Below are 12,066 nucleotides of genomic sequence, written 5' to 3' on the forward strand. Positions count from 1 at the left end.
CCTACTCTGCTTTCCATATCCAAGCATGCATCCACTGCCAGCTAGAGGGGACTGCTCAAGACTTAGAAGATGTCCCTCATCCTCAGACAACCTTCTCAGAACAGGGCCTCAGAGCCCAGGGCAGAGCAGGGGCAACTGGGTAGAGAGTGCAAGTCATTAAAAATATAGATGTGATATGTTCCTTTATCATTCAATAAATAGTTTGGTATTTTGATTCACCAGGCATTTTTGATTAGCAAGGAGCCCAGGACCAAGATGGGAACTAAAAGACCCGCAAACACGTCTAAGAACTAATCCCTATCGTCACCAAACTCCCAGAGGGGAGTATGACCCAAAACCAGACACTGGGGTGCAGGCTCCAGTGAGGCTGACAGAGTCACACACAGAGGAGTCACCTCTCCTGACATTTTCAGGAGCTGCATCCTTAGCATTTCCAGGTATTGAAGTCATTCCTTCCTGTCCCTCATTCCTACCTGGGCAGCCAGATACCTCTCCACTTTAGTCCTAAATCATATTAGTCTTCTGGTATCTCTTCTTTTTTTTTTTTTTTTAACATTTATTTGTTTGTTTGTTTGACTGTACCATATCTTAGTTGTAACATGCAGGATCTTCAGTCTTCATTGTAGTATGTGGGATCTAGTTCCCTGAGCAGGGATCAGAACCTGGGCCCCCTGCATTGGGAGTGTGGAGTCTTAGCCGCTGGACCACCAGGGAAGTCCCCTGGGACCTGTTCTAACTTTTCTTCCTTTCTTTGAGAAATTTGACTGGCCTCCCTTGTACCCAAACCAAATAAAACCCCTCTTTCCCAAGGATATGCCTCTTGCTTCTTTCTCTGTTCAAGCAGGTTATCAGCTTTAAACATTAGCTGAAGAATCAGGACTTCTGGAACAAGGTTTGTCAGAACCAGAGTTTTTCTAGTTGTAATAAATGAGAATCCATTCAAACCCACTTGAGCCAAAATTGATTTATTATAAGTATCAAGTTGTTCCAGACAATCAAAAAGCAGGTTTTCCTAGTTCTTGGGGACCACATAATTTCTCAACACCATCTCACTATGTATCTCCTTCATCCTTCCTTGTTGACCTGGCCACACACATATCATGTGGGATCTTAGTTCTCCAATATCAGGGATTGAACTCATGCCTTCTGCGTTGTTAGTCTTAACCATTGGAATGCCAGGGAAGTCCCATATTCTTCATTCTTCTCTCCATGGTGGCTTTCTCTACTTCTCTACCCACATCATGGAAAATCCCAAGATTTACAATTCCTCAGCTCAAGCAACCATCAGAATTCTAGTCTCAAAATTTCAAAAGAAGGGCACGTGTTTCAAGTTGTCCACCTGAAATATCAAATAACTGTGACCTAGAGAGACAGTCATGTAATTCCAGCACGACTGTGAGATCCACCTGTGAAGATGGAGCAGCTCTAACAGAAGAGAACACTGTCCTGGGCAGATAACCCCAAAGTCCACATCACCTGCATCATGGCACTTTAGGGACTTATTAGGATTATGCATAGTTAACCTACAGAGAAGCTGGCCAGGCCTCTTGTGTGCAGATAGGGGTGTCTACAGCAACAAGGGCAGTGCCAACCTATCCAGTCCTTTAGTCAGCATTCTTCGTGGTTGGAGCAACTTCCATGAGCAGCTGGAGATGCAGGGTGACCACCTGCAAACACTCGGGCTGGTACCGAAAGTAGACAAACAGGAAATAGACCAGGAAGCCACTGAGCAGGGACAGGAAGACATACAGGAACTCTGGCTGGGGATGGGCCACGATGGGCACCAGCACCAGGTAGACAGATGCAAAGACCATGGTGGCAGGGATGATGATGGGGACCTGCAGGGACAGAGAGACCTGGATGATGAAGATGTGCCTGGGAGGTGGCACAGGGCGCCTGGGCTCTGTCCCTTCTGCCTGCCTGCCTTCCTGCTGCTTCCACCTGCCACCAACTCCTCTCTTCCAGAACCTGCCATAACAACTTGTCAGGCCAAAGGAGACACCTGTTGGGTTACAGAGGCCCCTCCAGGGAGCAGAGACTTGGTGCCCAGCCTGATCCCCTCTGTTACGTGAGTCTCGCTGGGTGCATGCATCCTTTCTCTGTTCAACTCCCACTGTTCTCCCTCTGTGTCCTCTAGAGAAGAAAGGCATCCCCAGCAAGGAGAGTCAATGCCTTGTGCTCCAACTGTCCCTTACCCCCCAGGACACACAGAAATTCCCTCCCAAATACAACAGTGTTGACCACTTTCTTTCTTCCTCTGGGCCCCAAGTGAGGCCGTGGTACAACCATCTGCGTCATGCAACAGCTGATAGTTGAAAAACAAGCCCATGTAGGTCCTGAAATCTACCTTGTAAGGTCGGGGAAGATTCTTCTTTATCCGCAAGTACAGGAGACAGCTGAAGGTGATTCCATAGGTGAGCCAGCCAAGGAAGCTGAAAGGCAAACGTGAGCCACTTGTTAACAGCCCCCACCATGGTGGGGCTGGCAAGAGGGGCCGGCCTACTAGGTGCAAACCTAGAGTAGAGCTGCAAGCACATTGGGGCCTCTCAGCCACCCCCAGCTCCCCTGATCCATGCGGCTGAAGGAAAGAAGAATGCAAGGCTGGGGCACTGAGGACAGGGTGTGCTGGAGGGCCCAGCTGGAGCTTTGTCTTCAGGCACAAAGGGGCACACACACAAGCCCACCCATCCACGAGGCTCCAGATCAGGCCTCCTTTGACTGCCCCTGGTTGGCTGGAAGAGGACAATTTCAAAGGAAGGAGGACTATCCGTGTTTCCCAAAGAAAGAATCTGGTGGAACCTCAAGGAAGGCTGTGTTCCCCTCAAGGGCCGCACACTCATAGCAGACTGCACCACCCTGGAGTTGGTGATGGGCACCAGAAAAACCTCTGGCCCCTGTGTCTGATGTAGGTCTGATGTAAACTCCACATAACTTTGGAGGCCATCTCTTGAGGTTGTCCAGATGGGGAGATATGGGGCCCTGGCTGACATGAATCATCCTTGAGTTCTCATCTGGGCCAGGACATTTCTCTGTCACTCTTGCCCTATCTCAGGCTGAACACCCTTAAGAGACACCACGGATTTGATTTTATCTTCACCCTACAATGAGTTTTTTCTTTCTCACGGGAAAAAGGATGAAAAGAAAAACAATGTCTGTTACTTAATGTTCTGAAGAAAGGGACATCGAGTACTATATATCCTGTTCCAAAAGATTAGTTACTCTTAGGACAACAGAGGAAGAGAACATGTGATGCTTGCAAAATTACTCTGAGAAGTCCTCTGCCCCAGACATCACGCCTGCCTGGCGGGTTAAGAGTCTGCTTGTTGAGAGAAGTTTAAAAATGACAACTGGATATCACAACAGCCCATCATTTCTGCCCCAGAGCAGGCAATAAAGGGGGTCAGAACATCTCCCCACTTTGATGCGATTCCGGAGTGTGCCCACACAGCTTGGCTGTGGGTCTGCCCTGAGTTCAGCAGAGCTCTGTTGGGTCAGATCCAGAACAAAGACCAGACTACAAAGGAAAAATGACACCAAGCCAAAGGCTGTGAGTCATGTGAGTGAAGCCTGAGTATCTTTTCACATTGTCCTGGAGACAGAGTAAAGGGACAAGAAAAAAGAAAGAAAATAACAAAGACAACACAAGACTTTATTTCTTGGTGAAAATTGGTCTCATTGAATTTGTGGAAGCAGTGCAAGAGAGGAGGGCGCTATGTTTAATTTTGGAAACTTAATTGGGAGAGAATGGTTAAAACTGTGTGTGTGTGTGTGTGTGTGTGTGTGTGTGTGTGCGTGCAGGCGCTCTGAGCCTGAGCTTCCAGAAGTGTGTGCATGTGTTTCTGCATGTGTGTGTGTGTGTGTGTGTGTGTGTGTATCATAGGGGCTTCTGGAAATGTGCATGCACATAGGAGTATATACGTGTGCATAGACATGAAGGGGTACACATAGGGGCCATGAGATACTCAGCCTGAGGGGGCAGTCTCACTTGCCTCAAGAAGTTCATGGTGGTGTTGAAGTTTCCAGAGATGACCAGGATCAAAGCAATTGCTGTGGTGAACATCAGAGCTGGAGCTAGAGTGGGGCGATGCACGTGAACCATGGACAGAAGTTGGGGCTGGGGAGCAAAGTCAGGTGTCAGGTAACCTCCAGTGGAGCCGCACTGGGGGTCTGTCCCCAGAAATTCCCATCCTCTTCTCCTGCCAAACTCCCTCAGGACTCCAGGGTACCCAACCAGATAGTCCCCAATTCCCTTGGCTTCCTTCCAGATATAGGTCATTGGGGAGTGATCAGACTCAGGGGGGCAGATTGGAGGGGGGCCCATCCTTTCAGACCATCCAAGACCCTGTAGCTTAGGATGTGGGGTTGCAATGTGGAGAGCTGTAGTCAACCAAATCTTTTGACTTTCTATTGCTCCCCCTGAAGACAGAAAGAGGGCCCAGGAAGGGAAGACTGAGGAGGAGAGGGGAGAGGAAGGGCCGGGTATGGGTGGAGCATGGAGAGGGATACTGGGTTACAGTGTAGACTGTGTTATCCTTCAGCAAATACTTAGTCCCCTGCTCTCCACCTCTGTGGAAGAAATATATTAATAGTTTCCATCCACTGATTTGAGCTTGCCAATGAACTGTGAGCAGGAGAGACCCACCAGAAGTTCTAAATATGTGTGTGTGGTTTGGCTTGGTGTCTTGAACCCCTGCCACCTGCCATGGCAAAAACATGCCCCAGGAGCCCCTATGGCTTGGGTCCCAGGATTAGAACAGACCTGCAGTTAGAGTGAGAAGATGTGAACACAAGCCCTGGCCTGCAGCCGAGCCACTCTGACCCTTTAATTCATGAGCAACATGGAATGTCTGTTGTCCTAAGCCTCTGGAATTAGGGGCTGTCTCCCGCACAGCATTACTGCAGCAAAAACTGACAGAGTGACAGAGAGTCCCCCAGGCACGGGGTCCCAGAGGGTACACACTGGCTCCTGGGGCTCCTCCCCACTGCCCCGGCACCGCTGTTGCACAAAGATGTCCCTGTCACCCACAAACCTCTACAGCGTGACCCAGCATGGCAATCTCCCAGAACCTGGAGGTAAAAGGATTGGAGTATAAGCGGAGAGGTAGGGAATACGTGAGCGCTACTCTCAGCAGAAAAGAGGGCTATGTCTTTCGAGGAAGCCCTGCTGCTAAGCCACTTCAGTCGTGTCCGACTCTGTGAGACCCTACAGACAGCAGCCCACCAGGCTCCGCCATCCCTGGGATTCTCCAGGCAAGAACACTGGAGTGGGTTGCCATTTCCTTCTCCAGTGCATGAAAGTGAAAAGTGATAGTGAAGTCGCTCAGTCGTGTCCGACTCTTGGAGACCCCATGGACTGCAGCCCACCAGGCTCCTCTGTCCAGGGGATTTTCCAGACAAGAGTACTGGAGTGGGTTGCCATTGCCTTCTCCGGTCGAGGAAGCCCTGGTTGGGGCTAAATGCTGAGCTCCGGGAGGAGAAAGCTTAGCTGGCTGTCCTGAGAGGTATGTTCCCCAACAGTTCCTTAGTTCCTGCCTCACTGTTGTCCATATGAGATCAACAGCTTTTAAAAGGCTAATGTTTTAAACTCTGTACTCTGTATTCTCCTGCTGCCCCCATCACCTTGCCCAGCGTGCACCCCATGTCTCACCAGGTGGCCCTCTCTGGCAGCCACGTAGGACACACGGCTTCCGCTGAAGAACGACCCATTGACAGAGCCGAACGATGAGAGGGCGACAGCCAAGGGCACCAGCCAGGCCCAGGCCCCCAGAACCTGGCTCCTAGGACAACAGAGGAATCGAGGGAAAGATCTCCAGCAGCAACCTGGAAGACAGCCTCAAGGCCACATCAGAAACAGAGCGAGCAAGTTCAGTTCAGTTCAGTCGCTCAGTTGTGTCCGACTCTTTGCGACTCCATGAATTGCAGCACGCCAGGCCTCCCTGTCCATCACCATCTCCCGGAGTTCACTCAGACTCACATCCATTGAGTCCGTGATGCCATTTAGCCATCTCATCCTCTGTCGTCCCCCTCTCCTCCTGCCCCAATCCCTCCCAGCATCAGAGTCTTTTCCAATGAGTCAACTCTTCGCATGAGGTGGCCAAAGTACTGGAGTTTCAGCTTTAGCATCATTCCTTCCAAAGAAATCCCAGGGTTGATCTCCTTCAGAATGGATTGGTTGGATCTCCTCGCAGTCCAAGGGACTCTCAAGAGTCTTCTCCAACACCACAGTTCAAAAGCATCAATTCTTCGGCTCTCAGCCTTCTTCACAGTCCACCTCTCACATCCATACATGACCAGAGGAAAAACCATAGCCTTGGCTAGATGGACCTTAGTTGGCAAAGTAATATCTCTGCTTTTGAATATACTATCTAGGTTGGTCATAACTTTTCTTCCAAGGAGTAAGCATCTTTTAATTTCATGGCTGCAGTCACCATCTGCAGTGATTTTGGAGCCCAAAAAAATAAAGTCTGACACTGTTTCTACTGTTTCCCCATCTATTTCCCATGAAGTGATGGGACCGGAGCAAACCCAGGGGCAATTTGGAATACTTATGGGGGACTTTACTTCCCCAGGGCAGGGCTGTGAACAGGTCACATGACTTACTCACCCCCAGCTCACAGCCACCACATCGGTGGAAAGGATTTCACTGGGCGAGAGCACTAGCAGGTAACTGACGTTGGCCAGGATGTACAGGCCAGTGACTGGGAGATGGAGATCATCAGTGCCCACACCAGGTTCTGCTGCAGAGTTGGGAAGAACAGGCCACGTGTTAGCCCATGAGGTCCTTCCCAGGATCTCCGAGCAAGCTCAGGGGTGCAGCACAGAGCTGATCCTATCCCCAGGGTCCACACCAGGCCAGGGGGCACTGTCTGTGTGTACCTCCTCCTTGAACTTAAGAGTCCCACGGCATGGACAGGCCAACCAACAGGTGTGCTAGGAGGCCATGAGGAGGACTCACAGTCAGAGCAGTGGAGGTACAGTGGAGGGTGGGGACCCGGCGGAGGCGGGGAGCCATCATCAGAGTTTCCGGAACAAGCAGGGCCTTATGCTGGGTTCTCCTTGCAGAGTGGAGGAGATTCCGGCAGGTGGGAAGCAGGGAGGGGCGTTCCCAGCAGGGGCACCTGCAGAGCAGGGGTGCAGAGAAGAGGCAGGAAAGTTAGAGATCTCCATGGTCAGATGGTCCCTCCAGCCTGTATTCCAGGACCCACAGTGCCAACTCTGCCTAGTGTCTGGGTCCCCAGGACACAGGCCCAGACTGAGGGCCATTCCATCCAGGGGTTCTCTTCTGACCCTCAGTCTCCTAGAGAAGAAATTGGGAATCACTGGGGATCTGTGAACTGTGATTCCCCACTGTCCCGCCTCTCTGCAGGGTGTGAGGATCAGCAAAGCGGAAGGGAAAGGAAGGGCCTGGACACAGGGACTGTGGGCACTGAGACTGGTTTGCATTGTAAGAGCCTCAGCACCTAGTTGACCCGGGCCACCCCCAAAAATATATTCAGCAAGCATGCAATAAAAATTGAGGAATGCATGAAAAGTAGGTGAAATCAGAGTGTGGACTGCTCCCTCCCACTCCATACTCCTAGTTCTGGACATCATTCTGGAGCCAGGAGCAAATGGAGGGAAAGGGCCTCCCTCAAACTTGACCCAGCATTTTCCTAGGCTCAGACTAGCCCTGCATAAACATATTTAGACTCCACAGTAAGAACACACTTCAGAGTGGGAGAAGCATGTCCAGGGCACTCCCAGGTCTCCTGGAGGGCTTTCTCTAGAGGTCTTTTGGTTGACCTTGGGAAGAGCAGGCAAGCACTGAAGAATGTACAACCCCTCCCTTCAGTACCAAACGGTACAACAGAACATGGCATTGCTATTCCTGACATGTGAAACAATACAGAGAAGCCACCCTTCCTCACTAAGACACAAGGAGCTCTCTTTCAGGCTTGGGATGGCGCTGTCCCTGTGTGGGCTGCACCAGTGTTCCAGGCAGACCTCCTCCCCACCCCTAGAAAGGACACTCTCTCATGTAAGCATCTACCCCTGATGCACATATCTTCTGTTCTCCAATATGACATAAAAGGCAGTTTCTATGGGGCTCTGTAATAACCTAGAGGAAAGGGTGAGACGTGGGAGGGAGACTCAAGGGGGAGGGGACATATGTACATTTATGGTTAATTCAGATTGATGTATGACAGAAATCAAACCAATATTGTAAAGCAATCATCAATTAAAAATAAATAAAAGAAATATTTAAGACTTTAAAAAGCAGTTTCTAGAGCTCTTTGCCAGAGCTGTGATCTGCCCACAGAAAAGTTTGGAAGTGGGTTTGGGAGGAAGGGCAGGGGGCATGGAAGATGAAGAAATAATCTCGGAGCCCACTTCTGGTCCTTGGGGTCAGCCTGGGTGCTGAGCCGGTCCTCAGATATCACCCCAGACCCTTTGTAAAGTCCAAAGTTTCCCACTCCCTCCCAAGAGCCCTGCAGACCAACCCCCTCCCAAAGCAATGACTAGCCAGCCCCACGTTCACAGGTGGAGTGAGACAGGCAGGACTGGCTTGTACTTCTGTCCCAGCTCTGAAGCTATGTCCCGTAGTGGGCTCCCATGCTTCAGCAAATATGACTTACGTATCTACTGCAATGTTCCAGAGAGAACAATCCAGGAGAGAGAAACCTGAGTCATCAAGCACAGCTTCTTACAAGGAGTCTGACATCCAAGTCACTCCCTCTTTCTAAACCTCAGTTTTCCCACATGAAAAATGGGATGATAATGTCTACCTTCCAGGAAAGCAAAATGAGCCCATGGATAGGAAACAATAAAGCTCCCCCCTTACTTGAGAAGCTAGAATTCATATAATTACATAAACTAATCAGAAAATACATTGGGCTGGCACTTTAGTCCCATGAGTACAGAAAGAGAGCCCCTCTTTTCAGCTGATTTCTCAGAGTCTTTGCACAAATAACAATTATCGGAACTACTACTGTTTGGAGATTTCAGCCCCTAAAGCAGTGTCGTGGACTCACGTTTGAATTCTTGAGTTCCTCCATCACCTGGCTGAGGCTATTCCAGCCATCAAAGGACCACAGGCACTGGTAGAAGGCCATGCTGATGTGCCCGGCCTCCTGGGACGTGTTGTGGAAGGCGGACAGGAGGGCTTCCATGCAGCCTCGGCCCTCGCCCAGCACCACGGCGCCACCCTCCACGATGACCAGCAAGGAGAATACTTGGGCGGTCGTGCACACGTTCATCAGCAGGGCAGCCATCTGCGAGCTCCAGCAGATGAGCAACGTCAGCAGCAGGATGCAGGTGGCAGCCACCACCTTGAGCATGGCCTGGGGCAGCGAGGAGCAGCCTGGGTAAAAGGGGACCAGGACATACTCGGCAAAGCTCAGCGAGATGGCTGCAGTGGTGACCAGTCTGCCCACCAGCACAAACATGTAAGTGACCAGGAAGGCGGGTAAGCAGCCAAAAGTTCGTAGGATGCAGGTATATTCCCCTCCAGATTCGGGAACCAGAGCCCCCAGTTCAGCATAGCACAGGGCACCCAGTGTGGCCAGAAGGCCACAGACTGCCCAGACCATGAGGCTGGCCCCGGGGCTGCCCATGTAGACCAAGACAACCTGTGGTGACATGAAGATGCCGGAGCCACAGGCCCATGTCCCTCCTCAGCCTCAGCCCCTCATCCCCTGCCTCCTGCTCAGCCATCCTCTCACCGCCATCTCCTTACTGACTTCTCTTCATCCCAGAGCTTCAACAGTCATTGCAGCTGACTGAGCAGAAGCAGATGCTCTGATACCTATCAGGCTCATGGGCTTGCTGCAGGAGTTAATGATTATAGAGCCTGGAGGAATCTGAGCCAGGGGCCAGAGAGCCAGAACACAGCATTCAGAGGGGACCACGCCTCTGCTGATCTCCCAGTCCTTGTCCAGCCAGAACCCAGGACAGGGAGATTGCAGGAGCTGTTCAGTGATGCAGCTCAGGAAGAGTTAAGGAAAGACAGGTTTTAGGAGGAATCCCTGGTGCCCAATTCCACAGCAACATGTCTGTGGAATCACAGTTGGCTGAATGCTCCGTGCCAACAGTATGACTGCTGAGTTACTGCACATTAGGACCCTAAGAAACTTCTGGAATACTTTTATCAGCTTTATTCAGATTCAGTATAATCCCAGCTTTATTCAGATTCCAAGAAAAATGACATGAGTCCTGTTCTAAAGCAGAATGAAAATGTTTAAAGAAGAGGATCCAAATAGTTTGAGAGAGAACTTGTTCCCCCGCAGGAAGGGAGTAGGTGGTTAAGCATACAGGGTCTAGAGTGGAACCACCTTCGTTCAAATCCCAGCTCTAGTTCCTCACAGCTGTGTGACCTGCGACAAGGCCTCTGAACCTCACCCTATTCATCAGTAAGCTAATTACAATACCCACTATATAGGGTTACTCTAAGTACCAAATAACTTAAAACCCACTGAAAGTAGCTAGAATAGCAAATGACATGTAGTAAGATTTCCTTATGTATTAGCCATCACTATTTGGCTAAGAGTTTCATTAGTTTCCTAAAGATAGATAGACAGATTGATATTTAATTTAACATAATTTTATTGACATATGGACGATCATTTCAAGATATGGTATATAACTTTTTAATTGATCTTCCCTTATATTTTTCAAATCTTGACTTATGAATGTCACTGATATTGTTATGCAGAGTCAATGGAACTCAGTGGTATTTGGGGTCAAGTTGTTGGCATCCAAAGTGGGCAGAGGGGTACTTGCAGTCATCTGAACAGACTGGCCTGGCTCAAGCCAGCCATATGGACTGCTTGGATCTCATGTGCATGTGTAATCAATAAAACTCAGGACGGATGCAAAGGGCGTTGCTGTCACTGATTCCTGGGGTATCCATCCTGCTTCCTCCCCTTGCTATACCGAAGCCCAAAGGGCAGCAGTCTTCAAAAACTATAGGGCCATCTTCTTCAGAATTAACTCTGGAGAAGGGGCCCTCCAAGATTCAAAAGGAGGTCCTCCAACATCCTTACTCAGTAGGAAGAGAAAGAAGAGGAAAAAGAAGCAGATAAGAAAGAAAGTAGATAGAAGAATTGATGGAAAGAAGTTAGGAAAGAAGAGAGTACTGGAGGCTTGGGAAAGGAAACCAGCTGCCTTTCTGGTCATAGCTAAAGAGTAACCAAGACACTCAGACTTGCCTTTCTCCAGGCACTGCTGCTGGTGGGTGTACTGTAAAGGTCAGCCAAGTGCAGAGGGTGAGAATAGTCCTCAAGGTCAGGGTCACCTCTCACACCACTGGCAGCTCTCAGGGTTTCCAAGAACACCCTTAGACTCAATAATTTGCTAGAAGGACTCACAGAATTCACCAAAAGCTTTTTTACGCAAGTTATGTTTTATTACACCTAAAAGATACAGATTAAAGTCAGCCATGGAGAGGAGGACAAAGCCCAGAAACCGAGGGTCCAAACACAGAGCTGCCAGCCCTCCTCGTCAGTGGAACAGGACATTGGTATTCTCCTGCCATCAGTGTTGACAACACACACATCACACTGCCAACCAGGGAGGCTCTCCATGTCCACTCTTTACTGGGGTCCCATCACTTAGACATGGCTGGCTGCTCCTGTGGCTGACCTCAGTTTCTAGCCCCTCAGGAGGTCAAGGTGACATTTCATGACCCAAAAATCCCATCCAAAATCACACCGTTAATACTATCTGGTTGGCCCAAGACCCCCAGGCAATTCTGATCAAGCATGACATTCCAAGGGCTTAGAGATTACCTGCCAGAAGCTGAAAGTAAGGTCCAGACCTCTGTTGGAGCAAGGTTAAATTCTTTGCCACACAGATATGGTACTTGTGACCTGAAGAACATATGAGCACATAAATATCGGGTTGTGTGTGTGTGTGTGTGTGTGTGTGTGTGTGTGTGTGTGTTTGGCTGCACTGCGTCTTTTTTGCAGCCCACAGGTTTCTCTAGTTGCTGCACCAGGACTTAGTTGCCCCAAGGCATGCGGAATCTCAGTCCCCCAATGAGGAATCGAACTCACATCCTTTGCATTGGAAGATGGATTCTGAACCACG

The 12,066-nt window shown here is 49.8% G+C and overlaps 1 pseudogene; it reads right to left on the minus strand.

Moving 5' to 3' along the window:
• LOC102174667 lies at window positions 950–9,653 on the minus strand (annotated as a pseudogene).

Source organism: Capra hircus, chromosome 11, assembly GCF_001704415.2.
Source record: "Capra hircus breed San Clemente chromosome 11, ASM170441v1, whole genome shotgun sequence".
NCBI classification, from domain to species: domain Eukaryota; kingdom Metazoa; phylum Chordata; class Mammalia; order Artiodactyla; family Bovidae; genus Capra; species Capra hircus.